Consider the following 16558-nt stretch of genomic DNA (forward strand, 5'->3'; position numbering starts at 1 on the left):
GTCCTCTCCCTCGGAGAGCAATTGATTCGCTTTTCACCCGAGTGTGTTTTCTGGTGACTGTGAAGATGTGATTTCTCCGCAAATGTCTTCCCGCAAACAGAGCACTTGAATGGCTTCACGCCCGTGTGTGTTTTTTGATGACTCTGAAGATGTGATTTTCGTGCAAATGCATTCCCACACACAGAGCACTTGAACGGCTTTTCGCCCGTATGTGTTTTCTGGTGCCTGTGAAGATTTGATTTATGTGAAAATGCCTTTCCACACACAGAGCAATTGAACGGCTTCTCGCCCTTGTGTGTTTTCTGGTGATCGTTAAGAATTGATTTCCGAGCAAATGCCTTCTCACACACAGCGCAATTGAATGGCTTCTCGCCCGTGTGTGTTTTCTGGTGACTGTTTAGAGTTGATTTCTGCGCAAATGCCTTCGAACAAACAGAGCACTTGAACTGCTTCACGTCCTTGTGTGTTTTCTGGTGAGTGTTAAGATTTGATTTATCTGCAAATGCCTTCCCACACACAGCGCAATTGAATGGCTTCTCGCCTGTGTGTGTTTTCTGGTGAGTGTTAAGATTTGATTTCTGTGAAAATGCCTTCCCACACACAGAGCACTTGAATGGCTTCTCGCCTGTGTGTGTTTTCTGGTGAGTGTTAAGATGTGATTTCCGTGAAAATGCCTTCCCACACACAGAGCAATTGAACGGCTTCTGGCCCGTGTGTGCGTGGCGCTGTGGAGATTTTATCTGCTCCATGTGAATGATTCTTCAGAGCAGAGTAACAGTCGCGGGTGTTGTTGAGCGTTAAAGGCGCCCTCTAAGCTGCGTGGATGTCTGGCTCAAATCGCCTAAAAGCAAACTCTCACTAACGTCTAACCGAGACACAGTAACGTCTCGTAAGTCGGGATACACGCGACTACCAGTTGTATCCACTAACGAAGACACTTACTTGTTGATGCACGGCGTGTCGATGTCCCTGTAACCCGTCTGAAGAGATCGCCACGAACTCGCCAACCAGTCGCCAGGCAATCGTGCTCGCCAGGCTGGGTCTCGCAGGAGAAGGGTAATCTGCAGAGCGAGGAGTCGTGCGTCTATCCTCAGTGAAATCCCTCTCGAAATGGTCTTGAGTTCTGATTTTAAGCCCCTTATAACTCCCCTCTAGCATCCAAATCCTTTGTTCTCGTCTTGGATTATCATGGACTTTGCATTCAATTGTTAATTTCTACATTAACAACCCGCATATGTAGCAACATAGCTTAGCGAATTTGGCCATTGTAATTTAACCTTAATACGTATGTACATCCGACTGCGTAAATGTACACTTCTGTTTGAATAATTACATACATCTCCATGCATAATTTCGTGCTTCCTGTGAATTTGCTAATATTTACCCGACAATGTCCTCTAAACTGCAGGGATTTAATTTCATGAAGAAGGCTGCTTGCGTTGTAGCCGAAACGTCGTGAGAATTTTTTTATTAAGTTTTTATTTTTATTATTTTATTACTTCCCTTCTACGTGACTTTACCGAAAGAACCAAGAAGAAGAGCCACTCTCCCTGTTGTTTGGCATTCCCCTTCCACGAGTAAAGTTCTGTAAAAACAACCCCCTACCGCATCGGCGGACGGTAAAGCTGTGGTAACTGTGAGCAGTGTCCCAGAGGGAATGCTCATAGCGATCACAGCGGCCCTCGAGGTCTCCGGAATGTTGCGAGGGGCTGGTTACCCCTCCACATTCGATGCACTTACCGTGAAAACACGTGGAAAATGTGTCAACAAATTCGTACACACAGTACTGCATTACACAAAGGTCTAAATACACACGAGACTTTCTGCTATATGAAATGTGATAATGGCTGCGTTACATTATAATCAACAAATCTTACAAACTATACCATACACGTGGGTATCCACGGCAATTGTAACCATTTTAATTGATAGAATATGACAATTCCCCTTCGTTGTCTAGACACACGCTGATCAACAAGTGTCCTTAAACATATAAGCACACTTGTGTGTACATGTCTACTCGTCCGTGTTTTTTTTAAGGAAGGATATGGTTGAAATAACGCACGATCATTAATTTTTTTAAACAATTCAGGTCTTTATTAATCTGCAAGAAAATTCACGTTAACACTCGTATCGAAATCTTTATTTAATACGCATGCTCAAACAGGAAGGAACTGGGCAAATTATTTCCCAATAGGAATTCAACAGTTAAAACATATTCTTAAAATTCAACACGTGAACGTCAATTTCCCCATTGACGTCCTTTTCGACTGAAGCCATTCGTCCAGAAGTCCAAGCCATCAAACACAAGAACAACGAACGTGCAATCCACGCACACTCTGACACCTATTATTTTAAGTTATTTTATTTATTATACAATGATAAAATTTTTTTAAGAACATGTTTAAAATATTGAGCAAAGTTGTGATCACAGTATTTCTCCAACTTTGGCTCAACAAAACCACTTAACCACGAGAGTAAAATTAGAAATTGAACCACCACACAACCACTGCGCTTCACAACACATCAACAAGTAGTCCGATAGGACTGCAAAGCACCACCTTAACGTGACGAAGTCTAGAATAAACTTTAACACGCAATTAGCTGTGAGAAGATGACATGGCACCTTCTACCATAAACACCAAACATTTACCAGTCCCGATGATACAACCACCAGACCAAGCAACGCATCTATATAAGTATAACATTGTTGTCATCCTGAAATAAGTGAACACTTCTGGAACTTAAAAGGAAGGCTTTCATCTCAACACATTATAGAGCATTCACAACATCACTCTAGCTCGGAGTACTGGAAATTACTGAAAAAATATATCTAAGAGACACGAATATACACAGGGCAACAGTTAACAGATGTACTCAATACGTTTGAGTCTTCAGCCACTCCACTACATCCAGCCATCTCTCCGGATCCAACTTCATGGGGTCGAAAGAGGAATTGTCGTCAGCGCTGATTACATCCACTACATCTCGCCATCTTTCAGGATCCACCTGCATAGGTTCGAAAGATGCATTTTTTCAGGACTCATTGCAGCACTTTGAATTCTACATTTTGATTTCACTTCCCTATCATTGCGGATCTTCTGGTGCTTGTTTCGGGGTGATGGCCGTGAACATGTCCTCTCCCTCTGAGAGCAATGAAATGGCTTCTAGCCCGAGTGTGTTTTCTTGTGACTGAAGATTTTATTTCCGTGAAAATGCCTTCCCGCACACAGCGCAATTGAATGACTTCTCGTTCGTGTGTGTTTTCTGGTGTCTGTTTAGATGTGATTTCTCCGCAAATGCCTTCCCACAAACAGAGCAACTGAATGGCTTCTCGCTCGTGTGTGTTTTCTGGTGTCTGTTAAGATGTGATTTATGTGAAAATGCCTTCCCACACGCAGAGCATTTGAATGGCTTCTCGCCCGTGTGTGTCTTCTGGTGATCGTTAAGATGGGATTTCCGTGAAAATGCCTTCCCACACACAGAGCAATTGAACGGCTTCTCGCCCGTGTGTGCGTGGCGATGTGGATAGTTTATCTGCTCCATGTGACTGATTCTTCAGAGCAGAGTAACAGTCGCGGGTGTTGTTGAGAGTTAAAGGCACCCTCTAAGCTGCGTGGATGTCTGTCTCAAATCGCCAAGAAGCAAACTCTCACTAACGTCTAACCGACACACAGTAACGTCTCGTAAGTCGAACTACACACGCGACTACCAGTTTTATCCACTAACGAAGACACTTACTTGTTGATGCACGGCGTGTCGATGTCCCTGTAACCCGTCTGCAGAGATCGCCACGAACTCTCCCAGTCGCCAGGCAATCGGGCTCGCCAGGCTGGGTCTCGCAGGAGAAGGGTAATCTGCAGAGCGAGGAGTCGAGCGTCTATCCTCAGTAAAATCCCTCTCGAAATGGTCTTGAGGCCTACATTTAAGCCCCTTATAACTCCCCTCTAGCATCCAAATCCTTTGTTCTCGTCTTGGACTATCCATGGACTTTGCATTCAATTGTTAATTTTTACATTAACAATCCGCATATGTAGCAACATAGCTTAGCTAATCCGGCCATTGTAATTTAACCTTAATACATATGCATATCTCACTGCATAATTGTACCCTTCCGTTTAAATAAAGATATACATATCCATGCATAATTCCGTGCTTCGTGTTAATTTGACAATATTCACCCGACAATGTCCTCTAAACTGTAGGGATTCATCTTAATGGTTCTGTCGGTAAAGTCACGTAGAAGGGAAGTAATAAAATAATAAAAATAAAACATAATAAAATAATTCTCACGACGGAAGAGATGGAGGACGAGACAAAGGAGGAGGTAGAGGAGGTGCAGGTGGTGGAGGTGGTGATGCAGGCTCGTGAAGGACGCTACTGGGCAGTTGGAGGCAGTCGCCCTCCAACAACAACGGAGGGCGGAGGAGCGACGCTCACAACAACGAGCGGAGCGCCGGGTGGCTAAAGCACAGCAAGTTGGTACAGTAGGGGGCACAGGTGGTGCATCAGCCAGTCATCTCGGTAATCTCGGTCAGTCGACCCGTGGCACCTGCTGGGTCTGCCCCGTGACCTCCTGCCAGCGGGCGTTCGACACTTCACGTGGTAGCCTCAAGGTGCACTTGGCCTGGCACAAGCGTCGTGGTGACGTCACCGCCACTTAGTGGCGAATGGCGGTTATTGTTGTTGTTGTTGATGCAGGGAAAAAAGAGGAAGCGAGGGGGCCTTGCTCGCGTGGCGAGAGCGATCACCTCACTCCTCCGCCGCGTGCTGCTTTGTGGTGGCATGTCCACCACACAGTAGGGGTGGTTGTTGTGGTCGTGGATCGCTGCCAACCATGACCACTATCACCAGACTACCCACCCACCCCGTGACACATCCCAGGCACACACCCACACTCCCCGTGATACACGTCACACACACACACCACATGGTTCTTCGGAGAGACGGTGCCACTGGGACCACAGCTGTGGAAGGAATCTGAGCAGCAGATGCCAGGACTACAGTGGAGAGCGACTGCTATCAAGACACCTCACACAACAAACACACACGGGACTAGCCAAAAAAAACTAGCCGGCCCCATCTTGGACTAATAGGTGCAAGTTAATACTGTTCTGAACCTGTTTAATAAACATATTTAAGGACACTCGTGTTGAGCATGGTGCTTTTAGCAAACGAGTGTGTTTTGTTATAATTTCTGTCATGAACTTTGAATAATCATCTGAATGGTTTAGCTTGAAAGCGTGGTTCATAATAACGTTACGCAAAAAAAACAATCGTCATCTTTTAGTCTGTAACATACGACCTTCGGTGTGTATATACACCTGTGTGCATGTGTTCAATATTTTGCCCGTGTTTAAAATTTGCGACGAGTTTTTTTTTGATACAGCTGTCTTGGCTGTGATGGTACCACCTGAAGACGGAAGCTTGTGTTGCCTCTGAAACGTCGTGATTTTTATTTTATTTTACTTTTTAATGTGTTTTACCTACGTGACCTTACCGAAAAAACCTAAGAATACGAGTTGTTTTGCTAATTTCATTGACTATTGAGGTGTTACCAGCCCCTCGCACCCGTCCAAAGACCTCGTGGGACGCTGTGGTGGCTACGAGCCTTACCTCCGGGACATTGCTCACATCCACCACAGCGTTACCGTCCAACACCGTCAATGAACGAAGGGGGTTGTTTTTGCAAAACTTTACTCGTGGCAGGAGATTGACAAACAACAGAGAGTGCCTCCTTCTGATAAACAAAAAAACGAATGAAGGGGGCGTGGGAGCGTGGCGTAAGGTGTGGAAAGCTGTAAGTCACAGGTATCAATCGAATTGGGTCAATGACACCAGCACACAAATGGTGGGGTCGTTTGGAATGGTGTTGCATTGATGAAAGATGAAGTTTTCCGACGTTGAATTTCATGAACTTTACATTCAATTGTTATTTTTGGAATTTCCAATCTGCATATCTAGCAATTAGCTTCGTTAATCTGGCTATTGAGCTTAAGTCTGAATGCATATGTGCATCTCACCACATAATTCGCGTTCATTTGCTCATATTCACTCTGCAATGTGTGTACACGTGTATATTTACACTTGTTTTTGTGGATATGTACATGCGTGTATGTGTGTATAGGTATGTACACTAATTTGTTCGCACATTTATTTGTGATGTCAAACGCAATCCCTGTGTACGTACACTGCTGTGTATGTATACTCGTGTGTGTATGCGCACTCGTGTATGCATGTGCATCCGTGTGTGTATGTACAAAGCTGTGTGTATGCACATTCGTGTATGTATCTACAGCTCTGTGTATGTCCACTCGTGTGTGGGTGCGTGTACAAGGGAGTGTATGTGTGTACTCGTGTGTTATTGTTATAATATTGTGTCGTACCAAGAATTGAGGGGCAACGTGGTAATGAATGCGGTACCACAACAGGGAACTGTAGCCATGTGTATGTACATGGGTGTGTACTGCTGTGCGTGTACATTCGTGTGTGTATTTACACTCGTTCATGGACACGTGTGGGTCTGTACACGTGTGTGTATGTATGTACAATCGTGCGTGCTCGTACATTTGTGTGTGTATTGCCCCTACAGTCTGTTAAGGCTATACGGGGGATCTTTATCTTTGTGTGTACAAAGCGGGGTGGATGCACATTCGTGCATTTTTCTACACCGCTGTGTATGTCCACTTATGTGTACAAGGGAGTGTATATGTGTACCCGTGTAAGTATGTGTAGTGGAACACACAACTTATTTTCATATCGTTTCGTACAAATCATTGAGGGGCAACGTGGTGATGAATGCGGCACCACAACAGGGAACTACAGGGATGAGACTCCCCGCTCGTGGTGCTAAATTAATGAAAACAGCGCCACTGAGCGGACAGAGCCCCGCCCCTACAGCTCGTGCGTGTGACGTCATGAGTGTGACGTCATGAGTGTGATCAGCGGACAGCCACGATGCTGCCAGGTGAGGGTCAACTTGTGTGCTGGAGATGCTTCACCTGAAACTCGCCTCCACACGTGTTCGCTATGAACATTGTAGCAATAAGGGACGATTAGTCGTCTTTAACATGTCAGGTCTTTATTGTTCTGCAAGAAAATGAACCTTCTTGGCTCTTTCGGTAAAGTCACGAAGAAGGGAAATAAAAAAATAATAAAAAAAATAAAGTAGCTTTATGACGTATTTTTATTCTGTTTTAAATTAATTGTTTTATTATTTAATTAAAATAAAACATAATAAAAAATTATAATTTTTTTTATTGTTTTATTTTTATTATTTTATTACTTCCCTTCTTCAATAAGGGACGATTAGTTATCTTTAACATGTCAGGTTTTAATTGTTCTGCAAGTAAATTAACGTTAAAACTCGTAGAAACACATGCACACTCGTGTGTGAATAAACACCGCTGTATAGACAGTCGTGTTTATAAGCACACTTGTGTGTGTATGTCTACTCGTCCGTGTTTTTTAAAGGAAGGATATGGTTGAAATAACGTATGCTCAGTCATCTTTAAAAACAATTCAGGTCTTTATTAATCTGCAAGAAAATTCACGTTAACACTCGTATTGAAATCTTTATTAATACGCTTGCTCAAACAGGAAGGAACTGGGCAAATTATTTCCCAATTTCAACAGTTAAAACATATTCTTAAAATCTAACACGTAAACGTCGATTTCCCCATTGACGTCCTTTTCGACTGAAGCCATTCGTCCAGAAGTCCAAGCCATCAAACACAAGAACAACGAACGTGCAATCCACGCACACTCTGAAACCTATACTTTAAGTTATTTATTTATTACACAATGATAAAAAAAAATTAAAGAACATGTTTAAAATATTGAGCAAAGTTGTGATCACAGTATTTCTCCAACTTTAGCTCAACACTACCACTTAACCACGAGAGTAAAATTAGAAATTGAACCACCACACAACCACTGCGCTTCACAACACATCAACAAGTAGTCCGATAGGACTACGAAGCACCACCTTAACGTGACGAAGTCTAGAATAAACTTTAACACGCAATTAGCTGTGAGAAGATGACATGGCACCTTCTTCCATAAACACCACACATTTAGCAGTCCCGATGATACAACCACCAGACGAAGCAACGCATCTATAGAAGTATAACATTGTTGTCATCCTGAAATAAGTGAACACTTCTGGAACTTAAAAGGAATACGTTCATCTGAACACATTATAGAGCATTCACAACATCACTCTATTTCGATTTAAAGCTTTCGTGACTGCAGGGATCAATCTTCTTGGTTCTTTTGGTAAAGTCACGTAGAAGTGAAGTAATAAAATAATAAAAATAAAACATAATAAAATAATTTTCACGACGTTTCGGCCACAACGCAAGCAGCCATCTTCAGGTGAAGAATAGGTCTGTCAAGTAGACAGAGTCTGAATGACTACTTGACGGACCTGTTCTCCACCTGACGACGGCTGCTTGCGTTGTGGCCGAAACATCACTCTAGCTTGGAGTACTGGAAATCACGGAAATAATATTTCGTACCTTATTAACTGATCTAACAGAGACACAAACATGCACATTCCAGGACTTCAAGAGTTAACAGAAGTTCTCAAAACTTTGACTCTCCAGCCATTCCAGCAGCCATTTCTCAGTATCCAACTGCATGGGGTCGAAAGAGGAATTGTCGGCAGGGCTCATTACATCCAGCAACCTCTCAGGATCCAACTGCATGAGGTCGAAAAAGGAATTGTTGTCAGGACTCATGACATCCACTACATCTAGGCATCTCTCAGGATCCACCTGTATAGGATCAAAAGATGCATTTTTTTCAGGACTCATTGCAGCACTTTGCATTACACCTTTTGATTCCACTTCCCTATCATTGCGGATCGTCTGATGCTTGTTTCGTGGTGATGACCGTGAACATGTCCTCTCCCTCGGAGAGAAATTGATTCGCTTTTCACCTGAGTGTGTTTTCTGGTGACTGTGAAGATGTGATTTCTGTGAAAATGCCTTCCCACACACGGAGCAATTGAATGGCTTCTCGCCCGTGTGTGTTTTTTGATGACTCTGAAGATGTGATTTTCGTGCAAATGCATTCCCACACACAGAGCAATTGATTCGCTTTTCACCCGAGTGTGTTTTCTGGTGTCTGTTAAGATTTGATTTATCCGCAAATACCTTTCCACAAATAGAGCAATTGAACGGCTTCTCGCCCGTGTGTGTTTTCTGGTGACTGTAAAGAATAGATTTCCAAGCAAATGCCTTCCCACAAACAGAGCACTTGAATGGCTTCTCGCCCGTGTGTGTTTTCTGGTGACTCTGAAGATGTGATTTCTGTGCAAATGCCTTCCCACACACAGCGCAATTGAATGGCTTCTCGCCTGTGTGTGTTTTCTGGTGAGTGTTAAGATGTGATTTCTGTGAAAATGCCTTCCCACACACAGAGCAATTGAATGGCTTCTCGCCTGTGTGTGTTTTCTGGTGAGTGTTAAGATGTGATTTCCGTGAAAATGCCTTCCCACACACAGAGCAATTGAACGGCTTCTTGCCCGTGTGTGCGTGGCGCTGTGGACAGAGTATCTGCTCCATGTGAATGATTCTTCAGAGCAGAGTAACAGTCGCGGGTGTTGTTGAGAGTTAAAGGCACCCTCTAAGCTGCGTGGATGTCTGCCTCAAATCGCCAAAAAGCAAACTCTCACTAACGTTTAACCGACACACAGTAACGTCTCGTAAGTCGGGATGAACGCGACTACCAGTTGTATCCACTAACGAAGACACTTACTTGTTGATGCACGGCGTGTCGATGTCCCTGTAACCCGTCTGAAGTGATCGCCACGAACTCTCCCAGTCGCCAGGCAATCGGGCTCGCCAGGCTGGGTCTCGCAGGAGAAGGGTAATCTGCAGAGCGAGGAGTTGCGCGTCTATCCTCAGTGAAATCCCTCTCGAAATGGTCTTGAGGTCTGATTTTAAGCCCCTTATAACTCCCCTCTAGCATTCAATTCCTTTGTTCTCGTCTTGGATTATCATCGACTTTGCATTCAATTGTTAATTTCTACATTAACAATCCGCATATGTAGCAACATAGCTTAGCTAATCCGGCCATTGCAATTTAACCTTAATACATATGCATATCTCACTGCATAATTGTATGCTTCCGTTTAAATAAAGATATACATATCCATGCATAATTTCGTGCTTCGTGATAATTTGCCAATATTCACCCGACAATGTCCTTTAAACTGAAGCAAGTTTAGAGGATTTAACATCGACATACAGTCTGAAGTATCAAAATGCTGATGTCCAGTTCGATTTCGACTAAGAGATACAAATATATACTGTACTGACTTTGTTTTATAAAAAATATATTTAAGTATTTGTGTTGATATGAGCGCGTCAGTAAATCAAGGTGATTTGTTTAATTTAATTCACGACAATTATTACGATTGCTGTCATACACTTTTATTGATAATCGAAATTGTATCGCTTGTAAGCGTGTGTGAGCAATGTCTTTCTCCAACTTTAGCTCAACAAGACCACTTAACAACGAGAGTAAAATCAGGAATTGAAACACCTCACAACCAATGCGCATCACACTACATCAACAAGTAATCCGATAGGACTACGAAGCACCACCTTAACGTGACAAAGTTTGGAATCAACAAGACAGCACGCTCACATCATTTGCTGTGCAATAATTACAACACATGCCACCTTCTAGCATAAGCACCAGCCATTACAGCAGGGAACTGTAGCCATGTGTATGGACATGGGTGTGTACTTCTCTGTGGGTATATTCGTGTGTATGTGCACTCGTGTGTGTATTTACACTCGTTCATGGACACGTGTGGGTCTGTACACGTGTGTGTATATATGTACAATCGTGTGTGCTCGCATATTTGTGTGTGTTGAAACGCAATCCCTGAGCATGCACACTGCTGTATACGTGCACATGTGTTTATGTATATTGCTGTGTGCAATTACACTGTGCATGTATCTACACCCCGATGCATTTACACTCATTTGTGCATCTATACATATGTGTCGTATGTATAAATGCACAAATGGGTGTACGCACTCGTGTATGCATGTGCACCCGTGTGTGTATGTACAAAGCGGTGTGTATGCACATTCGTGCATTTTCCTACAGCACTGTGTATGTCCACTCGTGTGTGGGTGTGTGTACAACGGAGTGTATATGTGGGGAGCGGTGGTGTAGCGGTTAGCGCGCTGCGCTATGAACCCGGCTACACGGGTTCGATTCCCGCTCACGGCCAACACCAGTGACGATTATCTGAACCGGTCCCGGGCCTCCCCTAGGTCGACTCAGCCTCAAATGAGTACCTGGTGCGGTGTGTAAACATTGCCACGAGGGAGACAAAGGCGGTCGGGCGTGGTGCTGGCCACCCACCCCCTTGTGTACCGTTGCGGCCTTCATAGGTGCTCGCTAACAGCACTTGCCCCTACAGTCTGTTAAGGCTATACGGGGGATCTTTATCTTTGTGTGTACAAAGCGGGTTGGATGCACATTCGTGCATTTTTCTCCACCGCGGTGTATGTTAACTCGTGTGTGGGTGTGTGTACAAGGGAGTGTATATGTGTACTCGTGTAAGTTTGTATAGTGGAACACACAACTTATTTTCATATCGTTTCGTACAAATCATTGAGGGGCAACGTGGTGATGAATGCGGCACCACAACAGGGAACTACAGGGATGAGACTCCCCGCTCGTGGTGCTAAATTAATGAAAACAGCGCCACTGAGCGGACAGAGCCCCGCCCCTACAGCTCGTGCGTGTGACGTCATGAGTGTGACGTCATGAGTGTGATCAGCGGACAGCCACGATGCTGCCAGGTGAGGGTCAACTTGTGTGCTGGAGATGCTTCACCTGAAACTCGCCTCCACGCGTGTTCGCTATGAACATTGTAGCAATAAGGGACGATTAGTCATCTTTAACATGTCAGGTCTTTATTGTTCTGCAAGAAAATTCACGTTAATACTCGTATCGAAATCTTTATTCATACGCATGCTCAAACAGGAAGGAACTAGGCAAATTATTTCCCAATAGGAATTCAACAGTTAAAACATATTCTTAAAATCTAACACGTAAACGTCGATTTCCCCATCGACGTCCTTTTGACTGAAGCCATTCGTCCAGAAGTCCAAGCCATCAAACACAAGAACAACGAACGTGCAATCCACGCACACTCTGAAACCTATTACTTTAAGTTATTTTGTTTATTACACAATGATAAAATATTTTTTAAGAACATCTTCTTGGTTCTTTCGGTAAAGTCACGTAGAATGGAAATAATAAAATAATAAAAATAAAACATCATAAAATATTATTATTTTATTATTTCCATTCTACGTCACTTTACCTGAAAGAACCAAGAAGATGAATCCCTGCAGTCACGAAAGCTTTAAATCGAAAATTAAGAACATGTTTAAAATATTGAGCAAAGTTGTGATCACAGTATTTCTCCAACTTTAGCTCAACAAAACCACTTAACCACGAGAGTAAAATTAGAAGTTGAACCACCACACAACCACTGCGCTTCACAACACATCAACAAGTAGTCCGATTGGACTACAAAGCACCACCTTAACGTGACGAAGTCTAGAATAAACTTTAACACGCAATTAGCTGTGAGAAGATGACATGGCACCTTCTACCATAAACACCACACATTTACCAGTCCCGATGATACAACCACCAGACGATGCAACGCATCTATAGAAGTATAACATTGTTGTCATCCTGAAGTAAGTGAACACTTCTGGAACTTAAAAGGAATACGTTCATCTGAACACATTATAGAGCATTCACAACATCACTCTAGCTCGGAGTACTGGAAATCACTGAAAAAATATATCTAAGAGACACGAATATACACAGGGCAACAGTTAACAGATGTACTCAATACGTTAGAGTCTTCAGCCACTCCACTACATCCAGCCATCTCTTCATATCCAACTTCATGGGGTCGAAAGTGGAATTTCCTTTAGAACTCATTACATCACTTTCGAATTCAGCTTTTGTTTTCTGATGACTTGTGAAGTGTTTTCTAACCGTGAAAATGCTTCAAACACACAGAGCAATCAAACATATTTGTTCAAATGATCACACTAGCTTGGAGTACTGCTGCAAATCACTGATTCAAAAAGAGTTGTACGTTATTAATTGATCTTACAGAGATACAGACATGCACGTTCCAGGACTTCAACAGCTAAAAGAAGTGCTCAAAACTTTGATTTTCCAGCCACTCCAGCAGCCATTGTTGAGTATCCAACTGCATGGGGTCGAAAGTGGAATTGTCTTCAGCGCTGATTACATCCACTACATCTAGCCATCTCTCAGGATCCAACTGCATGGGGTCGAAAGATGAATTGTCGTCAGGACTCATTGCATCCGCTACATTCAACGATCTCTCAGGATCCACCTGCCTAGGTTCGAAAGATGCATTTTTTTCAGGACTCATTTCAGCACTTTGAATTTCACTATTTGATTTCACTTCCCTATCATTGCGGATCTTCTGATGCTTGTTTTGGGGTTATGGCTGTGAACATCTCCCTCGTAGAGCAATTAAATGGCTTCTCGCCCGAGTGTGTTTTGTGGTGCCTATGAAGATGTGATTTCCATGCAAATGCCTTCCCACACACAGAGCACTTGAATGGCTTCTCGCCCGTGTGTGTTTTCTGATGACTGTGAAGATTTGATTTCTGTGAAAATGCCTTCCCACAAACAGAGCACTTGAATGGCTTCTCGCCCGAGTGTGTTTTCTGGTGATCGTTAAGATTTGATTTCTGTGCAAATGCCTTCCCACAAACAGAGCACTTGAATGGCTTCTCACCCGTGTGTGTTTTCTGATGACTGTGAAGATGTGATTTCCGAGAAAATGCCTTCCCACACACAGAGCACTTGAACGGCTTCTCGCCCGTGTGTGTCTTCTGGTGAATCTGAAGATGTGATTTCCGTGAAAATACCTTCCCACACACAGAGCAATTGAACGGCTTCTTGCCCGTGTGTGCGTGGCGCTGTGGAGATTTTATCTGCTCCATGTGACTGATTCTTTACCGAAAGAACCAAGAAGGTTAATTTACTTGCAGAACAATAAAAACCTGACATGTTAAAGATGACTAATCGTCCCTTATTGCTACAATGTTCATAGCGAACACGTGTGGAGGCGAGTTTCAGGTGAAGCATCTCCAGCACACAAGTTTACCCTTTTTTTTGGCTAGTCCCGTGTGTGTTTGTTGTGTGAGGTGTCTTGATAGCAGTCGCTCTCCACTGTAGTCCTGGCATCTGTTGCTCAGATTCCTTCCACAGCTGTAGTCCCAGTGGCACCGTCTCTCCGGTGAATCATGTGGTGTGTGTGTGTGACGTGTATCACGGGGTGTGTGGGTGTGTGCCTGGGATGTGTCACGGGGTGGGTGGGTAGTCTGGTGATAGTGGTCATGGTTGGCAGCGATCCACGACCACAACAACCACCCCTACTGTGTGGTGGACATGCCACCACAAAGCAGCACGCGGCGGAGGAGTGAGGTGATCGCTCTCGCCACGCGAGCAAGGCCCCCTCGCTTCCTCTTCTTTCCCTGCAACAACAACAACAATAACCGCCATTCGCCACTAAGTGGCGGTGACGTCACCACGACGCTTGTGCCAGGCCAAGTGCACCTTGAGGCTAACACGTGAAGTGTCGAACGCCCGCTGGCAGGAGGTCACGGGGCAGACCCAGCAGGTGCCACGGGTCGACTGACCGAGTTGACCGAGATGACTGGCTGATGCACCACCTGTGCCCCCTACTGTACCAACTTGCTGTGCTTTAGCCACCCGGCGCTCCGCTCGTTGTTGTGAGCGTCGCTCCTCCGCCCTCCGTTGTTGTTGGAGGGCGACTGCCTCCAACTGCCCAGTAGCTTCCTTCACGAGCCTGCATCACCACCTCCACCACCTGCACCTCCTCCACCTCCTCCTTTGTCTCGTCCTCCATCTCTTCCGTCGTGAGAATTATTTTATTATGTTTATTTTTTATTATTTTATTACTTCCCTTCTACGTGACTTTACCGACAGAACCATTAAGATGAATCTCTGCAGTTTAGAGGGCATTGTCGGGTGAATATTAGCTAATTCACAGGAAGCACGGAATTATGCATGGAGATGTATGTAATTATTCAAACAGAAGTGTACAATTACGCAGTATAATGTACATACGTATTAAGGTTAAATTACAATGGCCAAATTCGCTAAGCTATGTTGCTACATATGCGAATTGTTAATGTAAAAATTAACAATTGAATGCAAAGTCCATGATAGGCCAAGACGAGAACAAAAGATTTGTATGCTAGACGGGAGTTATAAGGGGCTTAAATTCAGACCTCAAGACCATTTCGAGAGGGATTTCACTGAGGATAGACGCTCGACTCCTCGCTCTGCAGATTACCCTTCTCCTGCGAGACCCAGCCTGGCGAGCACGATTGCCTGGCGACTGGTTGGCGAGTTCGTGGCGATCTCTTCAGACGGGTTACAGGGACATCGACACGCCGTGCATCAACAAGTAAGTGTCTTCGTTAGTGGATAAAACTGGTAGTCGCGTATAGCCCGACTTACGAGACGTTACTGTGTGTAGGTTAGACGTTAGTGAGAGTTTGCTTTTTGGCGATTCGAGACAGACATCCACGCAGCTTAGAGGGTGCCTTTAACTCTCAACAACACCCGCGACTGTTACTCTGCTCTGAAGAATCAGTCACATGGAGCAGATAAACTATCCACATCGCCACGCACACACGGGCGATAAGCCGTTCAATTGCTCTGTGTGTGGGAAGGCATTTTCACGGAAATCCCATCTTAACAGACACCATAAAACACACGCGGGCGAGAAGCCGTTCAGTTGCTCTGTGTGTGGGAAGGCATTTTCACGGAAATCCCATCTTAACAGACACCATAAAACACACGCGGGCGAGAAGCCGTTCAATTGCTCTGTGTGTGGGAAGGCATTTTCACGGAAATCCCATCTTAACGATCACCAGAAGACACACACGGGCGAGAAGCCATTCAAATGCTCTGTTTGTGGGAAGGCATTTGCGGAGAAATCACATCTAAACAGACACCAGAAAACACACACGAACGAGAAGTCATTCAATTGCGCTGTGTGCGGGAAGGCATTTTCACGGAAATAAAATCTTCAGTCACAAGAAAACACACTCGGGCTAGAAGCCATTTCATTGCTCTACGAGGGAGAGGACATGTTCACGGCCATCACCCCGAAACAAGCACCAGAAGATCCGCAATGATAGGGAAGTGAAATCAAAATGTAGAATTCAAAGTGCTGCAATGAGTCCTGAAAAAATGCATCTTTCGAACCTATGCAGGTGGATCCTGAAAGATGGCGAGATGTAGTGGATGTAATCAGCGCTGACGACAATTCCTCTTTCGACCCCATGAAGTTGGATCCGGAGAGATGGCTGGATGTAGTGGAGTGGCTGAAGACTCAAACGTATTGAGTACATCTGTTAACTGTTGCCCTGTGTATATTCGTGTCTCTTAGATATATTTTTTCAGTGATTTCCAGTACTCCGAGCTA

The 16558-nt window shown here is 44.2% G+C and overlaps 1 pseudogene; it reads right to left on the reverse strand.

Moving 5' to 3' along the window:
* Window positions 1–86: 86 nt before the first annotated feature.
* Window positions 87–14000, reverse strand: LOC133362196 (zinc finger protein 585A-like; annotated as a pseudogene).
* Window positions 14001–16558: the final 2558 nt, after the last annotated feature.

The sequence above is a fragment of the Lethenteron reissneri genome, unplaced genomic scaffold (genome assembly GCF_015708825.2).
Source record: "Lethenteron reissneri isolate LAM-NWPU_2019-01 unplaced genomic scaffold, ASM1570882v1 scaffold_140, whole genome shotgun sequence".
NCBI classification, from domain to species: Eukaryota; Metazoa; Chordata; class Hyperoartia; order Petromyzontiformes; family Petromyzontidae; genus Lethenteron; species Lethenteron reissneri.